Raw genomic sequence first — 13,259 nt, 5'->3', positions numbered from 1 at the left:
ATGTTTTCATAGGTACTTTAACCTATTGTCATCACCTTCATCTTTAGCTCCCTTCACAGATTCTCGATAGGATTCATACCAGGACTCTGGCTGGGCTGCTCCACAACTGTAAAATGACATGGCAATGCAGGAATTATTCTGGGCTTATTGATATTTGTCCTTGTGAGAAAAAATACAGATTTTAAGAGATTTACTTGTTAGTGTCTGTCGCCTAGGAATGATAATACTTCATAACGAATTCTTCTTCTTTACACTGTCATTTGAAAAGATTCTAAAAATGCTTGAAATGTTTACTAAGCATGATTCTGACCAAACGCTGTCAGCGGCGCTCTGGGGGCTGAGCACCAGTAAAGGTCTTAATCCTCATTTCACCAATGATCATCTTGAGTGCAGATATTATTGAATGAAATTAAACAGGAGGCTGATGTTCTTTAACCTAAAAATAAAGTGAAAAGAAATATGTATGACATGATCAGTTACTGTGGTGAAAAGACTAATTCCATTGTGATGAATAAACATTTGTTTTGAATTAATAACTTTTTTTGTTGAAATAATTTGGGCACACTAAGCCACCTTTAGCCACCTCTCAGCCTTTTCTGACTGGCATCTGGTCCAAGAGCTGTAACACATCTATACATTCATTGTTCATTACAGAAGATTTGTTCTGAATGAGCCGTGCTGGTCATCATGAACAGGCCTCCTTATGAGCAGAACCACATCAATGCAATGAAAGGGGGGAAATGAAATAAGCAAATTGCTACTTCAGTCTCTGAGAGCTTTGAAGTGCTGTTTTCATCCCATTTTGAGCAAAATAAATGTGTATTTTTATTATCGCATGTGTCGGGAGGTTGCTAATGGGTTTGGAATAAAAGACAACATTTTGATTCAGAAAGGTGCTGGTGCCACAGACACCTTTTTTTTTTTTTTTTTTTTTTTAACTTCAGCTCATTTTAAAGCCAGACCACTGCTACTCCCCTATCATTGGTTGATCAAGTCAAAGATGATGACCCACTCTCAGTTAATGCCTATCTGCTGTCAGAGCTGATCCCGGTGAACCAAATAAAAAGCTGGCTGTGTGCTGAATAGATCCAGTGTCTTGTTCTGCTCCCTTCTCCTGGGCATTATGGAAATACATTCATGTGAAAGATTGAGGCCAGCCAAGGCTGCTCTCCCTCCACAGGAGCAGACTTCCCTGTTACTGAAGGCAATTTTATTTACTAACTGGGACAAGCTGCGGGACAAAGCCTGAGAAGGAGCGAGGTGAAAGGCTTCTTTTTACACACGTGTTTAAAATGTTATTTGAAAAGAGTCCAGCTTAAATGTAACTTTAAAAACCTGAATGTATTTGGCATGCCACATGTTGTGACGCTAGAAGTGAAGTGCTAATAGATTACACATGGGATAACAGAGGATAACCTCCTGCAGAGGCTCTGCTGGAGGCTCCCTGATATCATTCACTCAAATTCTCACAAAATAAACTGAGAAACACGCATTACTTAGACAATTGTGAAAATAATGCCTCCCTTTCATGTTATATGTACCAAAGGTCTCTCCACTCTAGATTTAGAATTTACATAACACAAACTGCTAAACACTGAAAGAGGCTTAATGACTGTGTTATTATTTACTCTCATACAAACACCACATTTCACTCTCTTCTGTTCAGTAAAAGGTTTTTTACTGTGTGCTGCAGACGATGCAGAGTCATTTATCAGCTAATATGGACAACAACTGATAAAGCAGAGCTATATCCCATTATCCATCCATCCATTTTCTGTATGGACCTACTTGTCCTTGCAGGGTCGGGGTGGGGTAGGGGGGCCGGTCATTATCTCCAGCAGTCAATGGCGAGAGGTGGGCCCACCCTGGACAGGTCACTAGTCCATCACAGGGAATATTACATTAGATCCTGCTAATGATTAACTCCACCTGCAGTCCCAGGCCAGCAGATGTCTAACACAAGTCAATTGTGTACAAACGGCAAAATAACATACAACTTTTTTTTTCTTTTTTTGCCTTGAGTTGACGTGTTGTGAACTGGTGATACGTTTGGCATTTTGTTAGATTATAAACTATACACTGCCCCCAGATTCTGAACATAGATATATATTCACAAATCAGCCCATGTAAGAATGTTGATTCTATAACATCTGCAGAACTAAGCCCTAAAGTCAGTTGTTTGGTTCCAATCTCTTATTTCCATCCGTTTATAAAGCCTACGGAAATTTGGTGCAATATTTAAGTCGTCCAGTCTTGACCCTGTGGTGAGATAAACGGTTATGCCAAAACAAACATCATCACATTTCTATTTGTTTTAAGTCATTTTTTAGTCATAGAGGTGCTGCAGAAAGACCCTCTAGGTCGCCAAAGACATTTCCAGGTTTTTCTACAGTGAGCATATTACACAATTATTGATGGGATAAATAAAATAGAGTAAAATAGAATAGAAAAATACATTTTGAAGGTAACCAAATCCAATATTTAATGAAAGTAAGTATTGTTGAATTTAGACTTTGATCCTTACTGATGTATATAATCTGCCATATTGTATTGAATTACCTTTAGACCTCTTGATTTGATTATGAGGCAAATATTTGGAAGGTAGATCACATCTACTTATTAATCTTCTTTTACTGTGAATTATTTAACCCTTAAGTCAAATGCTCAGGAAGATCCTTCCTGTAAAATAGATTGTGACAGCCCTCTTAATATTTGATGTGAGGCATGAAGATTGAAGCCAATGTGGGACATCATGCAATCTGTGTTACATTCTCCTCCTGCCCATGCTGATCATATATAAGCATACATCTCCCCAGTAAACAATCTCACTCTGCTGGTTGTTGTACAGGCTAATAAGCAGGGCTCCCTTCTCTCACTACATTTTGGCTCAAAAACGCAGTTTGTTATTTGAAAGCTGCACTATTACAAACGTGGTGATGAAATGGAGCTAAAAAGCTTTGGAGGTAGTGTTTTAAACAATGAACTCATGTCCATCAATTAGCACGACTCCCAGCACTCCTCCTTGATAGAAATTTGCTGTGCAAAAAATGTATAATATTTAGAACAAAAAATATATAGTGATTGGCACTAAATATTAAAAGCAAAGAAAACATTGAGTATTTTTCTCCCCTTGAATAATCCAATAGAGCCGTGTTGAGGTTGAGTTGTGGTGTGAGTCCAGAACGGTCCTACAGGACTTTGTGGACTGCGTTTAACCATTTGGACTGTTGCTGAACTAACCTGATCTATGTGGAAAATACCCAGATCATGAACAGCAAAAATCTTTCATATTTATTAGTCTTTTTATTGACAGTTGCATTAGCATTTCTAACTTCAAAGCAACTAATATTATTTTTGAATGATTGTTTTATTGTTATTGATTAGTCAGAGCAGAATTAGAAGAGGAGCTTTCTACAGAGGAAGAGGTGAGCAGCCCTCTGGGAGTGTCCTGCTGCCTGATGACTAACAGCAGAGGCTGACAGCTTTTGTTTAAACAATCTTCCTTTTTTCCTCAAACAGCACACTGTTTGGCCTTTTGGCAGGGAGCATGAACTGATAATGACAGCTATTTACACGGCTGTAAAAACTTCCCATTTTATCTGTTGCAGATTCTAAAGGGCTCTTAAGATCTCGCAGATGAAAAATGCCTGGGTGCTGAGGTATGCTTAAAGCCTTCCCCAAGGTCTCTCCTGGCTGTTGTCTCCATTTGTCTTCTTGGCATCTTTGTACACTTGGCAAGTCCAAAATGTCAAATGTTAGTTTAAAACTTACTTCCTCTGTTTGGGCATTATAAATTTTGTCCCTTTTAGAAGGGAAACTGCTAGAGCATAAAGGACACAGACTCCCTCCTGCTCGTTTAGGGGCTTAATATATGCCTGTTTCCATGGTAACTATCTCCTTGGTCTTTGCTAAAGCAGTCACCTGACAGAGGTCCATTAGTAACTGTATCTGCTGCCTGCGTGAAATGCATGTGTATTAGTGCATAAAGGCTGCTAGACTAAATAGGACATCTGTCAGATTGTCATTTTGCCACCTTTAAGTGATGCCTTCAAGTCTCCTCAGGCAGACGCTTAGTGTTTATTAAGACTGCCTTCACTTCAGCTTGATGGAGACTCAATGGCAAGTAGTGTGAGGTCTATTTAGAATCAAAAGAACACAGAGCCTGCAAAGCTAAATAAACCTGAGCTGAAGTTTATACATGTAGAAGTAATACTGTACACATCAGGTCTTTTGGTTTAAAACTGGAGCGGCTAATGTTTGTATAAATGTATTTTTTACAGATTTATTAAAACTGTCACTACATCCTGATAGTAGAATATAAAACTGGGGAAAATGTCCAGCTCCTCTGTCTCCCCCCAGTGGTCCTACTGTCATTTGCAGAAACACACCGCACCCAGACAGAAACAACCAATCAGAGCCAGAGCCAGGGGCAGAGCACCCCCCCCCCCCCTCACACACACACACACACACACACACACACACACACACACACACACACACACACACACACACACACACACACTTGCTGGTTCTTGCTGGTAGGCTGCAGCTGTGCTGAGAAATGGTGGAGAAACAACTTGCTTTACAGGAAAACTGACAATTGTTTTTCTTCTTCTCTTGTTTTTAATGGCGGTTGGCAAACAACTTATAGGTGCATTATCGCCACCTTCCAGAATGGAGTATGGATCAGACAATGTATTATATTCTCCCCAAAATACCCGTTCTTCTTAGAAAACTAAAAATGCTCCCAAAAACTACATCCCCCAGATGATCTCTGAAACAATTCCCTTATATCCAATTTATTTTTATTTCTACCTAACTCTCTACACAACATCTCTCTTTCCTGAGCATATTTATTACATTCTAAAATAACATGTTGGACTGTTTCTAATTTCCCACAATTACAACACCCCGTATTATGCTTATTAATCATTTTAAGAGTACTATTTAATCCTGAATCTTATCCTCGATATAATATCTTCTTCTTTTTTAGTTCTATTACATTTTCTTAATTCTCCAACCTTTTTTTGAATACTATAATAAAACCTAGCATTCCCTCCTTTATCCCACGGTTCTTGCCATTTCTTCTTGAAATACATTTTAATAATACTCTTTATCTCGTTTTTACTTATTTTAATATTTAAATCAACATCCTTTATTACAGCACTCTTAGCAAAACTATCAGCTAACTATTTACCTATAGCAAACTGAGAATTTCTGGAGTGGCACCTGCTAAGAACACAAAGACAGGTAAACACTGGAGCAGCACAGCAGGCTGCTCTGTGGGGGCGGAGCTGTGGAGGGAGGGCTGCACCAGGAAGGCGAAGGGAACTACAAGGTGTGCTTGTTCATATTTTCCGGCTAAAGCCATGGTTTTCTCATAGTTCCCTCCTACAGCTTTAAGCTTTATTTCAATCCTTTTCCTTTACTTTAGCATATTTTTCAAAGGAGTTCAAAACCCAATCGTTTTATTTCATGAAACAGTCTAACAACGATTCACTTCCTTTAGCAAACAAGTTCACAGCTGTTTCCAGGGGCTCGTTCTTCATACGTGGCTAACTCAGTTAGCTGGATTTGATTGGTGACGATTTGGCATGATCTTGAATCGTTTGGTTCATCCTGGACTTGTTGTCATAGCAACATGTGCGCCAGCTTAAACCTGCTCGCTAACAGGCTTATTTCATGTAAACAAGATTAGATCACGGCTGTATAAGCGGAGGAGATGGAGAAGTCTGTCGTATCCACTGAGCTATATAATACACTGGAGTGCTAATCACCGTCTGTTTGAACGAGTCGATTTGAAGCCACCAGCCGCCATATTGGTACTCCCTATTTCCCCCCAGTAACTAGGGAATATGTGCGCTACAGCATCGAATAACGAGGATTTTCTCATGTTCAGGAGGGCCTTAAAACTTTTAAATGTCAAATGCCATATACTTTTATGTTATGTTCTAAAACTATCAAGTACTGAGAAAGTCATGTGCTGAAATATTTTGCATTTTATTCATTTAAATATATATGTTTAACATTTATAAATATATAAATAACAATATACAAAAACATATATTTACATATGTGTATACATATATATACATATATACATATACACATACTTATATATACATATTTATATATTTAATATGAATAACGTAAAATATTTCAGCACCTAATTTCCTGGTAGTTGATAGTGTTATTACATCCACTGACTGTAGAATTGCCTGTGAAACGTTTTCACTCAGCCAGAAAACTGCTTGTTGTTACAACCAAATCCTATGGAATTCTGTGAAAGTAGGGAGTAGCAAGATGGCGGCCAGTGACTTCTGTTTTTAGGGCAAATCAGCACTCCAGTGTATTATATAGCTCAGTGGTCGTATCCATGTCCATTTTTACGACTGCAACCTGTAGCTGAAGGTGCAAGAATGATTTCAGAGCTTCTTGAATTAATCATGTATTGCGCAATAGACAGGATCCTTTAGCGCAGCGCGACAGTGTAAATGTAGAGAGATTTTTCTTGGTGGCTGTTATAAACAGACACACACATCATTTAACAGTGGCTTTTAAAGAGGAAAAAGTGGTGTTGGAGCCATAAATAGAAAATATTTAAGTTATTTGATGATGGTTTGCTTTTTATTTTTATCATATTCAGTAAGATTTGTTCGGGCTATTTTATTGTGAAGTTTAGTTTTACTTTGAAAGGCTTGCTTCCTGTTGAGCCGTATATTGTATTAGAAAAAACTATGGATGGAATTTCTAGCCACGGAGCAATACAGTTTTACCGTGTAAACTGTGGATGACTTGGAAAAGGAAAATTTTCATTTTTTATGGATAAAGATTTTTTTTGTTAAAATTCCCAGTTTGCACGCGTCCTTTACTTCCCGTCTCTAAGGAATGACACTGAAATTTGGATCTCTTGACACAACAAGTGCCTTTTTAAAATAAAGTGTAATAATTAAAGGCTACCATTTTGTAGAATATTCTTGTATTTCACTTTTACTTGTCCCCATGTTCTAGTGGGTCCCATGGAGGCTCTGATATAAAAGAACAAAGTAAATATGAAATTATTAAAATGCTGTAGAAAGTGATAGAAACATCTACCATGGACAGTATTTACGCATTAATTTGTCTGCTGCTTTTTGCCAGCCCTCTCTCCTGGCTTTAACAGATTTTGAGGTGTTTTAATTAATGACTCAAATTCAGCATAACCTTCCATTAAAAGCTCTTGTTCTGCTTGGGAGAAAAACTGTGGGTGTTCTTTGGCCATGCTGAACAGCCAATAGCAGCGCTGCTGATCATTGTTTCTACTATCGATACATTTCCCCTTTTAAACAAACGCATGAACGCGCAGTTATCTCAGATAACTCAATCCAGCCATACTAATCATAAACAACAGGTGTGTTGGAAGAACCCAATTAGCCGGATCATGATTAGCCGGATGAAGTCATCTTGGATGTCTCATTTGATCTCGGATGTTTTAAGCAACGTACGAAGAACGGGGCCCATGTCTCTAAATGTTGAAAAAAAAACACAACTGAAAATGCAGATGGAAAAGACATGAGGCGATCTGATCAGTTCATCATGAACTGCACTTGTTCTGCAGCAGCAGACCCTAACCCTAACCTTAACCCTAAGTGAGCCTATAATAGCAAAACTAAATTAGACCAGCTGAGTCTGCCAGAACATTACAGTTAAACAAAGAATGCCACACATTTTTCTTAGTTTAAATATTTCTTATGGAGCCGCTGACATATAATTCACACTCAATGTTGATAACAACCCAAAAAATCCACATTTAAACAAACATTTTAAAAGAGAAGCAAGGAACAAACACAGAGAGCTTTCATGAGGATAAGTGCATAGAAAGGATTCACAGAAAATGTTATTGTCCATCCGTGATGATCTTTTTCTTACAGTCCTCCTGCCTCCCACCACCTGCACTGGGTCCAGGGGGCGTCCCAGGACAGAGCTGGTCCTCTTAATTACTTTATCCAGCCGCTTCCTCTCAGCTACCGATAAGGTACTGCTCCAACAGACCACACCATAGAAGATGGCTGATGCCACCACAGAATCAAAGAAGGTCTTCAGGGGCGCCCCATGCAGTCCAGAAGACCTCAGCCAGTTAGAGCTGTAAAGAGCATCAGTATTATGACTCCAGTCCAGTTTATTGTTCAGGTGAACACCCAGGTACATAGAAGAGTCCACTATCTCCACATCAGTCCCCTGGATGTTCACCTGTGTCAGTGAGGTGGGTCTGAACCTGTGAAAGTCCACCATCAGCTCTTTTGTTTTCCCTGCATTTAACACGTGGAGGCTCTGCTGACACCAGTCTACACAGCTCTCTATCCACTGTCTGTACTCTGACTCGTCCTCATCTGTAAAGAGATCTACTAAGTAGATCATCAGAGAACTTCTGGAGGTGATAACCTGAGGAGCTGATGGAGAAGTGTGCAGTGGAGAGGATGAAGAGAAAGCACAGAAGTACAGAAGTTATCATTCCATGAAGAGACTTTTCCACAAAGGATTAAATATATTTCTGAGTGTCTGTTAAAGACATCCTACCTTGACATCACATTTCTTTACCCATATCTTCATTTGTGCTCTGATTTGACTTTGATTTCTTTTCATGTGTAGATTACCTGGGTTGTTGCGTACATCTGGGCTCAAATTTATATTGATGAAAATATTAGAAATATATTCACCGTGAAAAGGTTGAACATTCAGTACCACTGTGTATGACATGGCCGTTATAAGATTTGTGTGTCAAGCAAACTAAAAGTTAACACAAACTGTGAGCATAATATTTATGACCCTGTCCTCCTTTTGTATGGTGGTGTCTGTGCCCCTTGCAACACAAGATAAAAGATTCTGGCTTTATTTCTGTTTTATCATTTTCACCCTAAAACATGTACTTTGGATGATTTGGACTATTGTCCTAATTATTTGTCGGTTTTACTCAGTTTTACTTGCAGATGGGAAAGGCAGAAAACGTTGGGATAAACTCTGTTGTAGTCTATGTTGTCATTCTTGTTTGTGTAATGAGCATGGACTAGAAACCACAGCAGCGTATGTAAAGTTTTGACCTACCTGACATCACCTTACGGTGAATCACTGATTGATTGTGGTTCAGTTTTGGCCTGGCTGTCCTCCCTTTTTCCTCCTCTCACATAGCTCACCCTCCACTCCCTCAGCAGTCAGTCACACCTGTTAGGCACTAACTCACTCCACCTGCCAGCCTCTCTACAAAAACCTCTCTCAGTTTTCTCTTCCCCGCTGGCTCGTCTTCAGTCTCTACCAACATCACGCCTGTCAAGTCCTGTTCTCATCAGTCTCCACTCACTCCATGTCTTTCAGCCAAGTAAGCTCTATGCTTTGTTACTGGATCTCCTTCTACCTCTGTGCTCCAAGTAAGCTCTCTGCTTTGTTTCTGGATCTCCTGCTACCCCTGTGCTCCAAGTAAGCTCTCTGCTTCGTTACTGGATCTCCTTCTACCTCTGTGCTCCAAGTAAGCTCTCTGTTTCGTTACTGGATCTCCTGCTACCCCTGTGCTCCAAGTAAGCTCTCTGCTTCGTTACTGGATCTCCTTCTACCTCTGTGCTCCAAGTAAGCTCTCTGTTTCGTTACTGGATCTCCTGCTACCCCTGTGCTCCAAGTAAGCTCTCTGCTTTGTTACTGGATCTCCTTCTACCTCTGTGCTCCAAGTAAGCTCTCTGCTTTGTTTCTGGATCTCCTGCTACCCCTGTGCTCCAAGTAAGCTCTCTGCTTCGTTACTGGATCTCCTTCTACCTCTGTGCTCCAAGTAAGCTCTCTGTTTCGTTACTGGGTCTCCTGCTACCCCTGTGCTCCAAGTAAGCTCTCTGCTTTGTTACTGGATCTCCTTCTACCTCTGTGCTCCAAGTAAGCTCTCTGCTTTGTTTCTGGATCTCCTGCTACCCCTGTGCTCCAAGTAAGCTCTCTGCTTCATTACTGGATCTCCTTCTACCTCTGTGCTCCAAGTAAGCTCTCTGTTTCGTTACTGGATCTCCTGCTACCCCTGTGCTCCAAGTAAGCTCTCTGCTTTGTTTCTGGATCTCCTGCTACCTCTGTGCTCCAAGTAAGCTCTCTGCTTTGTTTCTGGATCTCCTGCTACCCCTGTGCTCCAAGTAAGCTCTCTGTTTCGTTACTGGATCTCCTGCTACCCCTGTGCTCCAAGTAAGCTCTCTGCTTTGTTTCTGGATCTCCTGCTACCTCTGTGCTCCAAGTAAGCTCTCTGCTTTGTTTCTGGATCTCCTGCTACCCCTGTGCTCCAAGTAAGCTCTCTGTTTCGTTACTGGATCTCCTGCTACCCCTGTGCTCCAAGTAAGCTCTCTGCTTCATGACTGGATCTCTTGCTAACCCTGTGCTCCAAGTAAGCTCTATGCTTTGTTACTGGATCTCCTGATAACCCTGTGCTCCAAGTAAGCTCTTTGCTTTGTTACTGGATCTCCTGCTAACCCTGTGCTCCAAGTAAGCTCTCTGCTTTGTTACTGGATCTCCTGCTACCCCTGTTCTCCAAGTAAGCTCTCTGCTTCGTTACTGGATCTCCTGCTACCCCTGTGCTCCAAGTAAGCTCTCTGCTTCGTTAATGGATCTCATGCTACCTCTGTGCTCCAAGTAAGCAGCCCTGCATCTCCAAGAACTCTCTCTCACTGCACCTCTGGTTTGACAACAGTCCTGCATCTCCAAGAACTCTCTCGCTGTACCTCTGATTCGAAAGCTGTCCTAGCACCTCCACGTATTCGTCACAAGTTTCTGCTCTGTGTTCTCCAGTCTCTTCCAGTCAGCCTGCTCCTGCACCCATCATCTCCAGTCCGGTAACTAACTCTGGTCGTCATCATCCACAACCCATTACTTTCAATAAAATTCAAAGAAACTAGCTCTGTGTGTGCGTGCTCTGTCCGGGTTCACGTAAAGAAATCATGATACTACTCTTTACACTTGTACTGTCATTAACTTTGAAACTCTGAACAAGAATCCAGATATTCCTCGGATTACTTGAAAGACTTATTCCTGGTCCACAATCTTGCATCTTTAGGTCGTTATAATGGCATGTCTGCTTGCGCACTGGCACGTGCCGAACCTGGTGTGTACATACACAACGGGATTTGTTGAAAGCTGAAAAAGCCAACATGCTCATGTATTAAACTCATGCAGCTTCTTTGAATGAGTAATCTGTGTCAGCAACAAGGTTTTGGCAGATGTCAAAACCATCCATTTCAATGGCAGGACCCACTGTCTGTCAACAGAACATTATTTAGAGCCGTATGTAACCCCATCTGTTCATCTGCCGTCTATGATGCCTCCTGGTATCCTACGATCTCTGGCCATCCAGTATATAACAGAAAATGGATCCTCCAGGATTGTCCTGCTCCTTTAAATGCTTTATGATGCACTTCTGATGTTTATGTTGTTCCTGCAGGTTCACCAACCAGCCTCTCTTGTCTTCATCACATGAACCACTAAGCCTTATTCAACAGCCATTCTTCTGAATTCTTCACTTTTCCTTCCTGTGACTCCTTTGGGATGATTGTGACCAGCAGGGGAAGATTTAGTAGGGCCTAAAAGGAAATGTTGCTTCAGTTTTCATTTTTTTGGAGGGGACAATAAACAGCAAAATTTCAGTGAGCAATTTCTTACTGGGGGGGCACATGAAAAACAAGCTCTCTCCCCCTCTCTTTCATGCACCTTTGCAACTTTTTTTGGGGTTGGACCTTCAGCATGTTAAAAACATTAAAAGTAATGACAGTATTTATAGTATTCTTTATTAGTCCACGTTTTACCTGAATACAGGTCTCTACCTGTTCAACCAGAACAAATCTCTAAGAACAAATCTAAAATGTCAGTAAAATATGAATTAGGCTCATATCTGACTTTAACATTTAGATCTGTCCTCTTCATTTCCTTTCTTCTTTTCCCTCATCTATTCTTCCACTCAGTCCTCAGTGATCTCTCTCTTCTTTCTTTGTCTTCCTCCATTTTCCCTCCTCACTTTCATCTCATCTGTCCTCCTCATCTGTCCCCATAGCTACTCGTTTGAGCTTGTTAACCATCCTAAACTAGGCTATTTGCTTAACAAGCAAGCTGATCAAAAAAGAGGCTGATTTTACACAACGTGGGGCAAATGTCACTTTTTGTGTTCCAACCTTGTGCTGGTTGAACATTCGCTTTGATAAGTGACTTACTGACTTTTACACTCTCCTCATCAATGACCGCGGACTGGCTCTGTCTCGGTAACATGGAGCTGCTGAGTGTAGCTGCCGGTAGCCCCGCCCCCTGGAAATGGCATGTGGGCCAAACCACTTTGTGGGATGGGGTGTCATGATCCTTTAATAATTAGGAAACTCATTTTACGTTCATAATGTGGATCATTTCAGTTGTACCTTTATTTAACATCAGTACAGTAGTATTTAAAAAAAATATGTGTCTACAATGATTTTGGTGTGTGTGTGTGTGGGGGGGAGCGGGGCATCTTTTTTGGAGGGGGAGGGGGGCGGGGGGCACAACCTGCGTCCCCAAATTTACATCATCTTAAATACACAGTCAATGCAGACACATGTTGCAATCGTCTAGGAGGGGCTCTTTCCCAGTTTGAAATCAATATTTAGAAGTGATATGTTTATAAGATTGTGTGTGAAATTGACCTCTGCATTAGCAGAGTGGAGCCCAGTCTGCATCTGTGTCCCACTGCTGGGGGGTTGATGTATGGAGCCTCATGCAGGCGAGCAACCAACAAGCCAGAAAAAGAGACGCCAAGACATCAGGCCCCATTTTAAATAAAAGCCCCCAATTTAAATAATGAGACAGAAACGCAAAGAGAAATGCATGCATGAGCTGCAAGGAATGAGCAGGTGTAAAAAGCAGAGGGAGACTTCAGGCTGAACGAAACAATAAAGCAAACGCCTCCGAGCCCAAGAGAACATGTGAACATAAAAATAAAGGAGGGCAAAATACATTCCCCACAGATTAGTACATATAAGTAAAAAGAAATCAGATAAAATGTATTATTGAAAATGTCCACTAACTGAATATCCACTAACACATATATTTTCTCTATTATTCTTATTTTTTTATTCTTATATTCTAATTATCTTTTGTTTGTTGTCCTTCTTTTCCATGCAGGAGCGGCTGCAGAGGCCGGTTGATCATATTTGACTGACAGCTGGAAGATTTCGCAGCGATTCCACGGAACAATGTTGCTGGAACCTGCTGCATGGCCGGCTCCTCGGGCCGCAGGATTATTGAGCAGA

General features: G+C 40.8%; 1 long non-coding RNA gene across 1 annotated transcript; it reads left to right on the top strand.

The window, feature by feature from the left end:
• Positions 1 to 925: 925 nt before the first annotated feature.
• Positions 926 to 13,218, top strand: LOC118560183. The gene is made up of 3 exons (XR_004929150.1): positions 926 to 1,260; positions 3,609 to 3,659; positions 13,132 to 13,218. It is a non-coding gene; the product is annotated as an uncharacterized LOC118560183 (long non-coding RNA).
• The last annotated feature ends 41 nt before the right edge of the window (positions 13,219 to 13,259 follow it).

The sequence above is a fragment of the Fundulus heteroclitus genome, unplaced genomic scaffold (assembly GCF_011125445.2).
Source record: "Fundulus heteroclitus isolate FHET01 unplaced genomic scaffold, MU-UCD_Fhet_4.1 scaffold_40, whole genome shotgun sequence".
Lineage (NCBI taxonomy): Eukaryota > Metazoa > Chordata > Actinopteri > Cyprinodontiformes > Fundulidae > Fundulus > Fundulus heteroclitus.
This window is presented reverse-complemented; position numbering and strand designations above follow the sequence as displayed.